Below are 16,070 nucleotides of genomic sequence, written 5' to 3' on the forward strand. Positions count from 1 at the left end.
CAGAATGCCTCAGTTGAAAACTTGCGAGAGAAAACCGCAGTCAACTTCTATGAGGATATGGCTAAACGAAATCAATATTTACAGTCCATATAGTGACGGTGAATTAATCCAAAAATGCAAGACGAAATTATTTATGATATATCAACAGGCATTGATAGGACGAGGGGGTTACAATGTTGAAACATTCAAAGGTATTTTGCGAGAAGTCGGATTCATGTATAAAAACGACGCTCAAAGAAGTAGTGAGTCAGGACAAAATAACTTTGAAAGGACAAGTAATAAGAATGACGGCACTGGCAGTAATGGTAGACAGGTAATGGGCTAGAATTCTGGGAGAAATGGCAATAATTACGTAAGTGGGAACAATGGTGTTCTGCATCAAACCAGTCTTAGGACTGAAGACAACAACAACAACAACAGGGTATATAAGTATAAAAATGTATCCAGTTAATTAGTAATGTAAAGGGATTGTATCCCATAGACATAAAACTAAGTTGCCGCGAAAGAACTGCATTTACAATTTGTAACTGTGATTTCAGTCGTGTCGTCCTTCTTGGGTCGAAACTGTTGTTTCTTCTTATAACAGTGTGAGCTTGCCCTACCCTTAGTCTAAGTTGCCGCGAAAGAACTGCATTTACAATTTGTAACTGTGATTTCAGTCGTGTCGTCCTTGTTGGGTCGAAACTGTTGTTTCTTCTTATAACAGTGTGAGCTTGCCTTACCCTTAGTCTATTGCAGACTGAAAGAAGCCATGTTGTGAAAGGCCATATTTCGCGTGGATTATGTAGAAGCTCTCGGTTACCTGCAGTGGGACCTTTTCGATTCTTAAAGGTTTTTATGCTGTTTTTAGGCCTGACTGCTATCGTTATTCAGGAAAACGCTTTTAAAAAGCTATAATAAATAAGTTACTGAGAATTATCAGAGTACGAAAATACTTGGGTGTAGAAAAATCAAATTTAGGTTCTTCATATGTGCAACTATACGTACGAATGTCATTACTTGTGCTCTCTTTAAAGAGTCTACAGTCCCCATAACATTCATTTAGGACTAATTTTCGAGCCCGCGTTGACTTGATTGCAATGGCTTCATTAACACATTAGAAATGATCTCCAGAAATCAATTTGCATATTCTTGGTGCGCGACAACTTTCATCTAAAATGACGTCTTACTGGTGTTCGTTGTCTGTATTTTAGTGTTTTCTGCGTTAATTAAAATGCAAGAGGAATATCTGGATAACTTGGTGTTACGAGATATTCGTTTTTATGGAACAACAATGTGACCTGCTGTGTGAAGACGTCTGTAACTGCCTGCTGCACATTGTCGTCCGATCGGAATTTTTAAGCCTTCAGAAGCTTTTTCAAGGGACCGAAGGCGTGATAATCGCATGGGGAGAGACCGGAACTATAGGGAAGATGCTCGAGTGTCTCCCACTTGAGTTGGCATAACTTCTGCGTTACAATATTTGCGGTGTAGAGACGTGCCTTATCAGGAAGCAACAGTACCACTTGTCACATTATTATACAATGGCAGTTTTCAACAGACATGCTGATCCATACACGTTCTTCATTCTCCAATGGATATCTATCTGTGTTTGTTCCTCGATGGACAAGAAAGGGATAACAGCGCGTTGGTCCTGTTTGGATGCATCTAGTAACAACGTCGTCTTGGTTCACGTTTCCATATTTGCCGCACGCACACCGGAAAGACACGAATCCCGCAGTAAGCCCTTGGCTACATATCGGTTTTATGCAAACGGAGTCACGCTGTTTTGTATATACGCTGCAGCACCGCACTCAAACAGAAACTTTTTCATTGCCGCTTAAACGAAGAAGTGCGGTACGAACTGTTACAAACTTGTTCCATCAAGTTTCGGGTGTGCAGCCGCAAGAAATCTCCTTCTTCTTCTAATATTTCGGCTGTATAACGTTCAGCCATCTTCAGAGTGAGCCGCAAGACAAACTTGTTAGGTTCGTGGGAAAGTTTAGCAGAAATGCTTTCAAATTTCAGTTGGCAGTCACATAGCAAACAAACAAGACATCTGTGATAAAATTTCTGTTTCTGTAAGCAGCAATTTTCAGCCAAAAGGGTTGTCATTACCGGTTGGTATTGCTGTTTTATGTGAGGTATTCCATAATACGTTCTACAGCTGGCGAACAAGAAAGAAAGCTGCTCGTACAAAGTTCCCTACATGTTAACAAAGCGTTGTGTCGGAAAATTATGTATGTCACGAACGTGGGAGATTTGCTATGGCAGCGTTATGAAGCTGACTGGACGAACGGAAATGTTAAAAGCGGGGACTTGTAAGTGAGGTCATTAACAGAAACAAGTTTGCCTGGAAGATCCAACATTTGAAACGTGTGCTCTATGAATGTACTGGGGGAAAAAAGGATGTTTCCTGCACTTCATGAGTCAATCGTCACTAGTTTCTAATCGAGAAAAACGAGTATGACATAGAAATTAGTTCTAGTTTCTGTGATACACACTAGGTGGAAGTATTTTATATTAACGGATTAAGAGAAAGATATACATTTCTGTTACGACAACACTGAAAGTGTATTTGAATGTTTGACAATGGTATTTACATTTTAAGGGCTTTAAATTGCTGGAAAAAACCTCGCAGATAGTTGAGTCTGAAGAGAATCACGTGGTGGCTGCATGAGACGATCGTCTTTCAGCTTGCCTCCTTTAACGGAGTTCCGGAGCATCCCTACAAAAAGACTAATAGTAAACCGCAAGCATTGCTTCATTCCAGTGGCCCTGATAGCTTTGTTCCATAACAGAAATGTCGTACTGGAATCTTTCTCCATGTCCATCACTTACAGCTTCACAACTAGGAGGGACAAAGTCTAGGTGGGATTGGAGAAAATGGATTTTAAGGGACATATTGCATCCAAGGTTATAGTATTTTTCTGGAGCAGTGCCACCAACTGAGTGTAGTTTTCATCTCCTTGTTGCCTAAGAATACACGAACAACGCTTCCCAAGCTTCTTTCTTTCCCCTCCAAATTTGGTCTAATGCAGGAACCTTTACAAATTTTCGAATTTGTCGCCGGATGAAAATACTTTCCTTAACTTTTGCATCGTTAATTTCGGAAATTTCTCTCTTATCTACTTAAAGACCCTTCCTTCATGGTTAATACCGTCGACAACATTGTTCATCAAACCCAGCTTGATATGCAGGGGTGGAAGAAGAACTTGTTTTGGGTCCACGAAAAGCTTGGCAACAACATTTTTCCGCTAGGGTTAAGATTTCTTGCAGGTCAGTCTGCTTTTATATAATGCGATTTCGCATCCCTACGGTCCCACCTACACAAGAAGCAGCTATGTTTTGTGTACCCCAGTTGCATTCCCAACAGCATGGCAATGACTTTTAGATCACCACAGATTTTCCATTTGTATTCATGATATCTGACTGAATCCAAGAGGGCTGACATATTTGCATATGTCTCCTTCGTGTGAACTGCATAACTAACAGGAACAGAAGGAAGCCGGTCGCCATTGTGATCCATTCAGTTGGATCATGTTCTCTACTGTGAGACTGTGGCATCACTTTCGAAAAGATTCCATTGCTTTAGTCGAGACCCAAGAATTTTTGCCTTCTCCTTTCACAGGCCATGGTCTCTAATGAGATCACTCAGTTCTGCTTGACTCAGTCTGTGTTGTTTATCATATTTTCCCCCAAAATTGTGGTCATGGGATGTGGAAGGCTTAATTAGTTCTTCTTCTTCTTCTCCTTCTTTTTCCACACTGTCTTCATTTTCAAGTTCAAACACAATTTTCGGGTGGAGTAGGAAATGGCAGACTATCTGAATACGGAATGGGTCACTTAGCTGATCGAAAATTCGGATACTGAACTGTTCTTCATTTCTTCATAGACCATCCTGCCTTTATACAAGGCGTCAAGCAGAAATAGCAGTTTTCTGTATAGTATGAAAGTTCCTACCCCCCCCCCCCCCCTTCCCAAACCATAGGCACAGCAAACGTCATTGATCGTTTGTTATTTTTCAACCATTCCCGCATTGTAAATGAACATGCATTGCTGCAACATAAATGTGAAGCCCAAGACTTATCCCGGTCCCTTACTTTCATACGGAAACAATGCTGTTAGGCAGCTTTCACTAGAGTGATCAGATTGCGATTTTGTGCGGAAAATGTTATTTCACCAAAAATGTAACCAAAATTATTCATCTTATTTACATATATTCGTGGCATTTTTACGAATTTTACAGTACAAAAGCACTCTCAAATCAGAAATTATGCTTTAATTACAGCAGAAACTATATGAAACACACAGTCACAGCTACAGTATCTATGCTTATGACCTACAAACAGCTAAAGAGGATTTGAGTTTTGTTATTGGGGTGTGCCAACTCCGAAAACAAAATATGCCCCAAAATTCTAATGTTGACTATAAAAATAAAATGCACTTTATCTCCCAACCAAGAGCTAATCTGTCATTTTCATTTTGATATTTCAATTCAGCAGATGGAAATACATAAGAATTAATTATTTTTGAGCCCAAAACATTTTCATTGTTGGCCAGTGTAATTATAGCAACACTACACACATTTCTGGATGTGTGACAATGTTTTAAACTTGTTGTATTGACTAACGTCTCGCCCAGTGTTGGAGGTGGCGTTCGTCAAGCTGGCGTATTGCATTACGTTTCTAAGCCATCATGTATAAGTGCACCCATGACAGTAAAATGCTTGACCGAGAGCGTAATTACTTTATGGTGTTTGTTATGCGGGGCACTGGTGAGTTGATGATCGATAATCTAATAAAACGAGCATCTTATATACCTGACCTCAAATACTGAGCAGGGAGCTGATTACGAATCGAGTTGTGTTGACTTTTTGGGGGGGAACTGCCAAGATACAATTTTATATCACTTTCTAAATCCACAGAATCATTGAGTTTCCTTTTGCGTTGAAAAAAATCATTTTTACTTGAAGATACTCGTTTAGGACAGCTAAATTTCTTTCTAAATGATTACAGCGAAGCTCACGACGAGAATGTTAGACAGGCTATTTGTTCTGCTTTACAATGCAGATGGATGACACAAGAGAAATGTTAGTAACATCAATAGTTAGGCACTTATATTGTACGCAAATCAATTTAAAGACCAACACATTTCACTCACGAGAAATCAGTGACATCCTTCGAAATTTTTGTTTATCTTTTTGTTCCCCTATCCACTGTACGTCTTCGCTACAGACTGAGAATGTGTCACCAAACTGGACATATTCAATCAGTAATCATTCATTATTGAGGCTATCTATTATGATTTATATTCTTTTAAACGTTTTGTAAATTAATTTAGATACAAATTCGAATGTTTGGCACAATTGTGAAGTGACAAAACATTATATGTCTATGAAAATCTTTAAATACCTGAGAAATGGAACACAGCATATAACAGGGCTTCCACTATTTCACTATTCGAAAAACGGACTAGGGAGACACTTATTCAAGTGTCAGTATTTTAATGTATTCTATAGCACAGTGACACTAATGCTATGCTGGAAAAGAGACTTGAATCTTCCGAAGTTTACTTTGTAGAATCTGTAGCTTCCGCAGGGAATTACTATTATCTCACAAACTACATGGGAACTCTCTCAATCCGTTACATCCTACAGATATCTGAACGAAGTACTGAACAATGTAATTCCTTGTTCACGGAAAATAGTCCTTTCTTTACGTGTCTTGCAAATAGTTTGTCACATTGACAACAGCGTTCGTAGGATCTCTGTGATTTGCAAACGTATGATGATAAATTATGTTGACAGAGAGAGAGAGAGAGAGAGAGAGAGAGAGAGAGAGAGAGAGAGAGAGAGACAGACGGAGAGAGAGAGAGAGAGAGAGAGAGAGAGAGAGAGAGAGAGAGAGAGAGGAGAGAGAGAGAGAGAGACAGAGAGAGAGAGAGAGAGAGAGAGAGAGAGAGAGAGAGAGACAGAGACAGAGACAGACAGACAGACAGAGAGTGGGAATGAAAAGATCAGATACTAGGTAGGAAAGGAGGAAGAGCAAAGGAAGGTAAGTTCCGTTACAGGCAAATGGAGAGGGAGAGAGATTGGAAGAAAGTTTTGGACAGAAGCTGGGAGCGGAGGGAAGAAGGGAAAGAAGCGGAGTGAAGAGTGAGAAAGGGAAAGAGAGCGAGAGAAAGAGAAAGAGAGAGAGAGGGAGGGAGAGAGATTCTAGGGAGCCGAGTGGAGACTTAAGCTAGAGGGAGAAGGTGAGTACATCAACGGGGCTCCAACTTTACTGGCCTTAATGACCGCCGTCAGCGATGCTCCGGAGGTAGCTGTGTGCGAAGCAAACACCAGGCAGCGAAGTGGGTCACAAGGGTGGCCCACAGTATCGAGGTCAACGAAGCCACGAAGCTTCTGTGCTAGCGCCATCTTGTTGAACATGACTAATGAAATTCATAGCGTTTGTCCGTTTCATGTATAGTGTCTTAGAGAAAACGATCTCTTGTACCAAACAGCTAATAATCCTACTAATACTTGACTTGGTGTGCGACATTTAACTACATACATCAGTTTCATACACACTGAATTATAGAAACCTGCTTATTAAAATACACCACCTTAAGATTACTAATGTAGTCATGAATGCGGAAGAGAATGAGATTTTAAAGTTTATCCACATGACAAGTTACCTACTTTTTCGTTATCTGATTGAAAACCCCGTCCCTTTTGTATTTGAATGAGTGGGATAGATGGCTTTCAAGGTCGTCATGGGGAAGTTAATGACTAAAGCCAATGTGGTATGTGAAAAATTTTAACATAGTAATGGAGACAGGACCACGTTTACGCACGGTGTATGTTTACGCAGAGCACTTTGTCGGAAACCAGTCTTGCTAGAGCGCTGCCGATAGTGAAGACTGGTGCTCCCACCCACTGAGGTCTCTCACCAACTCTACCATCCCAACTGACTCAACGTCTTAGCGATAAGAACGTACTTTGTTTTTCTGGAGAGTGGGTAAATTTTGTCTCTCAGATATCGATGATCCTGAGGAACAGACCTTTTAGAAATAAGAACAGATAAGTATATGTTGCCTTACACTAAATTATTCTACGTTACTAGGTATGTTTGTATAATCTGAAAGCCTAAAAGTTACGACTGCGGTTTCGAAAATAATTCAAACTTGTCGATGGGTCACCTTCACGTAACTCTGTTGGGGCAGTTTAACACACTATCATGCACTGCTTAAAAGAGGTAATCAGCTATCCTAACTGACATCCCAATCAAGGAAACTTTAAGACACCAGCAGTCAGAAACACAATCTAAGAAAAATGAAGACGTAGGAGAATAAAGGAAAAAAATCGCAAAAAATAATATGTAATTGACCATAACGGATTTGAAGCAGAAAGAGTTAATTCTATGAGTGCAATGACTGATCAGGGAATGAACTTTCTAAAAGCAGGAAGATGGAAAAAAGTGTATAAACCCACTTCTTATGCAGAGACTGAGAATTGCCTTTGTATTTACTACTTGAAACGATACAACCAATCAAAACGATAGCAAGAATGGGAACAGTACCTTGGATGTAGAAGTTGTGTTCACGACGATTGTGCCATAGGAGACATGTTTTTGGGTGAACAAATTACAACTCCAACTATCATGATGAATAGGCATTTAATTAAGATTTAAACTTCTATGTAGGCCATGTTATGTTAAAAAGTGAATGTTATCCAAAGTTTAATTTACTGCCAGTAAACGTTTTGTGTATTACCGTGTTAACTGGCTTAAGTAAGTTTAGTACCAATGAAACACATTTTGAAAACTTCAGTAGTGTGTTTTCTCTACGCATTATTGTGATCATAACATGTTTTAACGTGCGTACCAAAGAGGTGTAAGCGTGCCCAGGGACAAGTTCATGCACTGAGCGTGAGCCTATATAGAATTACTAGCTGACGCTCCCGGCGTTGCAAAGCTATTCATTTTGAAACTTCTGTATCAGAAACGGAAAAAATGTACTGTGTTTGTAGTGTAACGTATTCATGAATACACCTTCGAAATTGTGAAACAATCGTACAAATGTATAAAAACAGCTGTTTCGCGCGTCTACAATGCGATTTTGTAAACGTCTCTATGGCAATGCCTCTTCATAGAACTATAAAGGCTGTTGTTTCCGCTTACGGCCGTTTTCGCTTCGCCTTTCAAAGCTGTCAAAAGCTCTGCAAGGTGCTAGGTACTTCCTTAAGTTGACTCGACTATAGGAGTGTCCTAGTAGTAAAGCGTAAATATATTAAAACTTCATGCATGAAGTGTTTCTGACGTCACATATCCTGAACGATGATAAGTTGATGCATCTTACCCAGACACCGATTGTTGGCTGATAGCAACGGACATGTATACCAAGTATGGTTGAAATCGATCCAGCGGTTTAGGAGAATATGTGCCACACACACACACACACACACACACACACACACACACGCACACACAAATCTATACATGCACTTATGTAATATGTATGGACTTTGCACTCTTAAATTTAATGTTAAGTTAGAAGTATGTATACCAAATTATACTTCAATAACCATATTCGAAATATAAACAATTTTAAAAAACAAATGTAACCAACAGATTTAAAAAATTCATAAATGAAATCCGCTTAAATTTGTTCCAGTCTTCCCTACATGGTGCAAACCAAATGCTACCGAAATGTTTGAAGTATAGTATTTCCGTCTTATTCTTCAAAATACTCCCCTTGGAAGCGAATACACTATTCGATTGTTTTTGGAGACCTAGATGCCTTTCATCGTCATTAGAGTGTTTACTAACACCGGCGATTCCCCTTGAATCTCGTCTACTGTATCAAATCTTCTTCTATTGAAAAGGATGTATGTCTTGGAAACAGTAAAACAGTAGTGATGTCTGGCGCTCCCAAGGAAATTTATAGACCCTCTGCTGTCCCTAATCTCGCACATAAAAAATTTAGGTGACAGTCTAAGCAGTTGTCTTAGTTTGTGATGTTGTCGTCTACCATCCAGTAAAGTCATCAGAAGATCAAAACGAATTATAAAGTGATTTCGACAGGATACCTGTGTGGCGTGATAAGTAGCAGTTGACACTAAATTATTAAAAGTGTGAAGTCATTCCAGTGGCAGATACAAATAACCGACACGAATAGTCGTTACCATTAGTCGGTGTGCGCCCGACTTTGAAACGCTTCTAGTAGTATGTCTGTGTCTGACTTCAAGCGGTGGCTCCAAAAGCTTGCTTCAAGCTTTGGTGAGTTTTTGTTGTAATTTTCGCCAGTTTCAACCAAAAAATTGTAGTAACACGTTACCGTTTGTAATCAGGTAGTGCAAAATTCACGAAAAGCGACAATGGAAAAATTCTGGCCAACAATTAAAACCCTCAGCTGGTAGCCACATACTACACTCTTCATTTATTTGGGACACATAATGGTTTTTAAGTGTAATCGTAATCATTTGTGTGGAACATTTAAATTTTACCAACATTCGGATATCACCTCGCAAATATTATCATGAATAAACAAAGAGCTGTTGTCAGTCACCTACTTTCAATTACGTCTATCATTGTTTGGTTCACGTAAATAATAATAAAGCAAATAATTGTTCAGGAAGACATTTACCGCCATATAAAACACCTGTAAGGTAACTTACATTGTCTACTTGTAGATTTGTGACGGGAAACCTGTGAACAAACAGGTAGAGATTTAGGAGTTATAAGATTATTAAAGATTTTGGAAACATAAAACAGATTACAGACGTCATGTTTTCAGAAACAATTTAGAAGATGGAAGGCATATGATACTATTACAATGATCGTAAGACGGGAGTTACACGAAAATTATAAATTGCTGTCTGAATAAATAGAAAGGAAAGTATTAAGAGGTGACAGATGCAACTCATTTAAAATTCAGAACAGGCAAAGTTAATCAGGAACTGTCGTAATCTTAGATTTCGTAAAACAATCGCTATAAATCAAAATATCGCTACATTGGAAACTAAGGAAATACGTTTATCACCAAGTGCATGGCGGTAAACGTATGTTGGACAGATTCTAGGGGATCTGGGAACTAAACAGTATCCCTAAGAACTGAGAATTAACGCTACTCTGAAAGAAACCTAACTAGTAGCACTCCGTTTGATAGCGCATGTCTGCAACTTGTGGTCTATTGGTTCGAATCATCTTCTCTAAATCGGTAATTCTCAATCTTTTCCACCTGGGCCTCGCTTTGTAACCCCATAATATTTCATGGCTCTTTGACTATATCTTTTCTTTTAAAATTTTTTGCTTCTTTCGAGAAAGTATATTTGACAATAACCTCCAAAGTACACTATAGTAAAAGAATGTTATTAAATGTAGAATGACACAAAACTAAAGTATTTTGAAGGACTTGGTAGCCGAAATAGAAATGTATTCATTTCTAACGTAAGTACCTAATGATATTGTTTCCACTTGAACAACACTTTTCACATCAATGCTTTTTGTGCGATGAAATTCACAAGAAAGATTCGGGACATCGACGAGATGGCTGAAACTGTTTTTGTTTAAAGAGCTCCTGAAGGTTTGGTTTCAAAGTAGTTACAGTACCTTTCACCCTCCATGTTCAGGCGATGAAGGTAGTTTTTTGTTTTCATTACGGCTAGTGCCGGCAATCCGTTCTCACAAAGATTTATAGGTCAAAGCTTACAAGGACTTTTAAGTTGTTTTTTTTTTTTGCTGCAACTCCTGGATAGATAGAAAGGAAATGGGTCAGTATTCCTCCAAACCCATTTGCTGAAACTGTTTTTTAACATTCGAATCACATTTCAATTCAACTGATCCTCCTGTATTTCGTTATACAATCATCTAAAGCAGATATATTCACTCAACTTCCGTAACCAATAAAAATACTGACTATATCTATGAAGCACAACAAGTGTAACACTGAGTTACGAATTCACAGCGCAGACTGAAGAATGTGTTGTGGCTGGTAACACTCAAGACAAAGATGATGCTGTCAAGTCTACAAAAAATGCACTCGAAAACTACAACAAACTACAAAATTTTCGACGGATCTAACGACATGTTTTTGCTTTATTCTGAGCTTTGTGCAACACTACAAGTGGCGTCTGAAATGTTCGGTGAGTGGTTTCAGAAAATAAAGAAAACAAGAGCTCTAAACATTATACCTCCACTGACGTTCAGAGTATTCACTATTAGCCATACAACACACTTCCGACGTCGGTTATAAGCTGCTGCAAGTTGTCAGCAAACGCTTCTTGTGGAACCACGCGAAGCGCCATAGGCCTGAGCCTTTTAGGACTAATGTAAGGCGTGGAAGAAAAAATAAGTCTTCTGGAGCCAAATATGGAGAATAAGGAGTGCAGACGTTGCGGATATTCAACAACACGTGACCACGGTACTACGAGCGATTCCTCTATCAGCGTTTTCTGACTGTTACCAATATCGTCACAACAGACGCCAGAAGTGTGTCGTAGCTAATGGTGATTGCTTTGAATGCCAATAAAGTGTATTTGCTTGTAACTTTTGTTTCCTTAATTTTTAGAGACCATTCGCCGAACTTATCAGACGAAACTCGTATGAAGAGGAAAATGCACACTTACCAGAACACATCAGTAGCACATATTATTTTCAAATTGCTGTTTGTGATGAGTCTCACGAGCCACAGCCACCGAGCACTCAGAAATCTGAGCTGACTAACGGAGACTTGGAGACAACCGTCGTGCTCTTGTAAACAATGCGACGAGATACGCCGCGTGTCGAGAGTGGGGGGACAGACGGGTGTGATGCGCGTCGCGCGTGCCTCGCTAGCACGTGGGAAATTTGAGGTGGGGAGCGGAAAAGCAGCCCGGCCATGTGCTCACATCGGAAGGGCGCAATTAAGCAGTGGTGGTATTGCCCATACGATAAATATTGCCTTACTGTATACTAAATTTTATTGCCTTTGGGTAGTGTTTCGTTTTTCGCCATTTAAACGCTCCAGTTTTCTTCGTTACATTATAGTTTTCTGTTATTTATATCTGTATAGTTTTGTTTTGTTTTTCTTATGTCAAGAAAAACGCATACTTCAGTATCTGGTGAGCCATTGGCCGCTAGAATTGTATCATATGCCTCCCTGATGTTTTCAGATCGCAAGAAGAGACAGAGGGTAGTGAATAAGGAAACAAGGAGTATTATAAAATCATGGGATTAAGAAGCAAGGCAGGAAAGTAAAACAAGATTATCTTCTCGCTGCCTAGTTTGTTGGCGTATCTGTACTCTATTACAAAAATTTAGAAAGGGATAATCTCCACAGGTATGATCCCTGTGTGCTCCTGGTAAAAAGCGTCCAAGGTCTGAAGTATAGAAGTCTCACGCAGATTACTTGGATATGGATGTAATAATATAAGAGACACTGCACTACATGCATTTGAACATCACATTTCCACTGAAAGCTAGAAACATTCGAAAAGTAGTCACAAATAACGATGTTTTAATTGGTTCTCCGTGATGAGAAAAAGTATTTCATTTGTTGCATGCACATTATCAGTATTAATAAACTAATTATACAACAGGCTACACAAATGACGAAAATGGTCGGTATTATTACGAAAGTAGGAATATCCTAAAAGAGTGTCATGATTAGATATATTTAATTTGTTGGAATGTACTGCTGACAAAATCAGATCTGCTTTCATAACAATGTTTTTCGAACTCCAACTCACAAGGCACACATGGCTAGCTTGTGCATTCCTGTCGCGCGCATTATCCTCCGCTGCTGATAATACACTGACCATTGAGTTGTGCGGCAGACCAATTGTTTATTTCTCTCAATAAACTATTTTGTTCGCGATCACACATTGTCAGTTTGGCAAGCCATAGGTGAGTAACCAGTATCTGGCATGTGCCTATCATTCCGCCTGAAGGAACGCTCGTCATTATTTTAATACTCCTCATATCAAGAGAAGGAATAAAATCCTTTGGTATGTTTCCATTCCAGTCGCTCAGTGTTAAAAATACGATGGGTTACGGGGATTCCACCAACAGAATTGGCAATTTATTTTTGTGTGAGTTGTTAACCTTTTCTCATTCGAAGAAGCATCAGCGTCAGTGAGTAATGGCCACATTTCTCTCGGTAACCGGTTTAATTGTACTTCCTTTGTCACAGTGTAATTTGCCAAACTCATCTCACAGCAGCTATTGAGACAGAATTCCGAAAATGAGTGCCTCATTAAACAAGTAATTGTCAATCACAGAGCTCAATAGCTTACTTAACCTCATGGTGTCGGTTTGCATTAACATAAAAGAAGAAATTTCATGTTTATTTTCATACTAGGAAGCTCTTGTTTCGCTAGCTGTCGATAAATCTTAAAAAATTACTGTCACTGGAGTGAAATAAATAAAAAGGGAAGTACTGATATATCGCCATAGATAAGAAAGTTCCGTGTGTTTAAGAATTGGCAAAACTCCCTCCTCCCTGTGTGCTATCATTCGCCAAACTATCGTTTCGATGCGTCGAGCAGTTTAGGAGATATGAGAGATGTTAAGAGAATTCATTCTCGCGGGCATAAGATCGGAAGTGAGCGCCCTACTTAGGATCCATTTTCTCGGGATCGGAGGCAGATAGAGACCTCCTCCCAAGTCTAAACAGAAATTCAACATGTTACCTAAATTTCATACGCAGCAACATATGGTGTAATACGCTCCAAAACGCAAAATCATAGCGACCCCTAATTTTGATTGGAAACTTTTTGAGTTTTGAGTAGTGTCTTACTAAAATGTGTACATCATAATAAGAATGGCCATTAGCGAGATGATGGGCACTTGAGCACGAAGCTGACATATAACGCTACAAGTAAGGCAAAAATCAAATATTTTCAGTGAATACTTTCTGTAAAATAGTTTGAGGAAGATAACAGGTTGCGCGCGCTTCGGTTCTGTCAGCGTAGAGCGTCACCAGTCGGCGCGTGCGAAGTATGGTGTACGCGTCGCAATATGCGCTGCACCCGCGCCACTTTTGCGGAAGGTGCGTGTCGCGCTGTAGTGTCGTGTCACGTCACACGTGGGATACGCGTCTCAATTTGCGCCTAGCCGGGATGGTGTATTCGTAACAAGTGGTGCGCAACACAGAACACGAAAAATGCGAACAGCAGTGCAATAATTACAACTTCCTGGTTGATTAAAACCGCATGCCGGTCGAGACCAGAAGAGGACACCCTGCCTGTTTTGGATTCAAGGCTCAGTTCGGTTAAACAGATTTACTCTGCCAGGAAGTTCCACTGTAGCGTGCACTCCGCTGCAGAGTGGCAGATATATTCTGGATTTTGATTATTCTTGGAATATTTTGTGGAGATGAAGGAAAAAAGTATTTGGGAAGGTAGCGCGAAGACCTTCTTGCATGCCGTATTGTCTCATACTGTTTTGCGAGAGGCTGGATTCTGTTTGTACTAATTATAAGCACTGCTAAGCTCCAAACAGATTATACATCACTTTACGTCCTGGAAGGTTTAGTCAAAACGTTTCACGAAACTTCACAAACAGCGACAGTGAGACCAACTGCAGACGGAACGGAACGGTACGGAACCGAATTCTCTGGAAGAAAGGGATTGATGGGACATCGACATTATCTTCTAACGACGTTATGCTAACATATTCTTGTATTATGCTGATAATTATCATTTCTGGGCCTTCCCTGTGCAAATGAATGAAACCAAATTTATCATACCATACATGTTTCGCCGTTATTTATTGACAGACGTCATCATTGTTCTGAAATACATACACATTTAAGTTGACACTATTTTACTTTCATGTCAGCCACTGTGCGTTCAAGTTAGAAACAACTGTGGCACTTTCTGACTTTCTCTAAGGTAATAATGGTCCTAAATTTTACTTACAATGTTTGTAGAAGCTGCTGTACCTGTGTGCTCATTTTGGTGTTTTTAAATCTGTTCTCGTGCCTCCAGTGTATCGAATTTTTACCACCACAGTACTGACAGTACAAGCCCACATATTCTTCATGGTCTGTTTAGAATAGTTTGATCAACTACCGAACGTCTTTGCCAGCTATCGAATATGTATATGCTATATCTACGCCCTGGTTGTCTCTGTGAATTAGTATATGCTTATGTATGGTTAAGTGAATAAATCAGTATTTTTTGGTGCTCTCAGGCACATGTTATATAGAGTAAAGTGGACTCCAATAAACAAGCGTATTTATCAAAACGAAATGTGTGTAATGATGCAAATATCTAGGAACAATGTGTATTACAGACATTCCATAGACAGAATAAAAAATTAAAACAGCAAAAAAGAAACATAATATACAGAAAGGAGGAAACCCCAAAAGCCCCCAAAACAGGGATAAAGGACATGCTATATAATGACTTACAAACTTGAACTAACACCAGAGTGGCAAACGTAGCGAAGTAGCAGGGCCTCAGTATAGCACGTAAAATTGGACAAATTCACCAAACAAACGTAATCCAATCAGGATGAGCAAATCCTATGAAGTAGGAATATACGAATGTTATGCTAAAATTATGTTACAGTACCCACAGGAACGCCATGGGGAAATTTTAAAACACATTCATTTGTTGAAAGTATGAAATAAATCACGCCAGGGTATGTGAAACACATTACATTCATACCTTCAACACAGAAAAATATGTGAAAATCATCAGTATAAATAAGAACAAAGAATAGCTTGTAGTAATGAATGATAACTAACATACCGAAAAAAAGAAAAGTTGATAAACGACCAGTCACGTACATACACAAACTCTCTGCTGAACTTGATAAAATAAATGATGTTTTAGTGAAAATGTGATAGACTTGAGGCACAAAACTGCTTTAAATAGATCAAAGCGAGTGCACGTGTAAAGCTGCTTCTTGAAATCTTCTCAGTAAATATTGGGACCATTATTGCCTTACAGAAAGTCATGAAGTTCCACAACTGTTTCTCAGCTGAAAGTACATGTCTAATACGCAAAGGAAAATATTACGCAAATAGTTATGTATCCGCACTCTAAGACACGAAGAACTGGGCACCACGAATGAATTATCCGTATGGGACAGAAATCGATAGATGTGATGTAAATGTAG

The 16,070-nt window shown here is 39.3% G+C and overlaps 1 protein-coding gene across 1 annotated transcript in view; it reads right to left on the reverse strand.

Annotated features, from left to right (window-relative positions):
* Window positions 1–11,794, reverse strand: part of LOC126355087 (luciferin sulfotransferase-like) — a 349,237-nt gene extending 337,443 nt beyond the window's left edge. The window contains exons 1-2 of the mRNA XM_050005278.1: window positions 11,591–11,794; window positions 9,641–9,671 (exon numbers count right to left, since the gene is read on the reverse strand). The gene's annotated coding sequence lies outside the window, so the exon portion shown is untranslated. The remainder of the gene's footprint in view (window positions 1–9,640; window positions 9,672–11,590) is intronic.
* Between the last annotated feature and the right edge of the window lie 4,276 nt (window positions 11,795–16,070).

Source organism: Schistocerca gregaria, chromosome 3 (genome assembly GCF_023897955.1).
Source record: "Schistocerca gregaria isolate iqSchGreg1 chromosome 3, iqSchGreg1.2, whole genome shotgun sequence".
Taxonomy (NCBI): domain Eukaryota; kingdom Metazoa; phylum Arthropoda; class Insecta; order Orthoptera; family Acrididae; genus Schistocerca; species Schistocerca gregaria.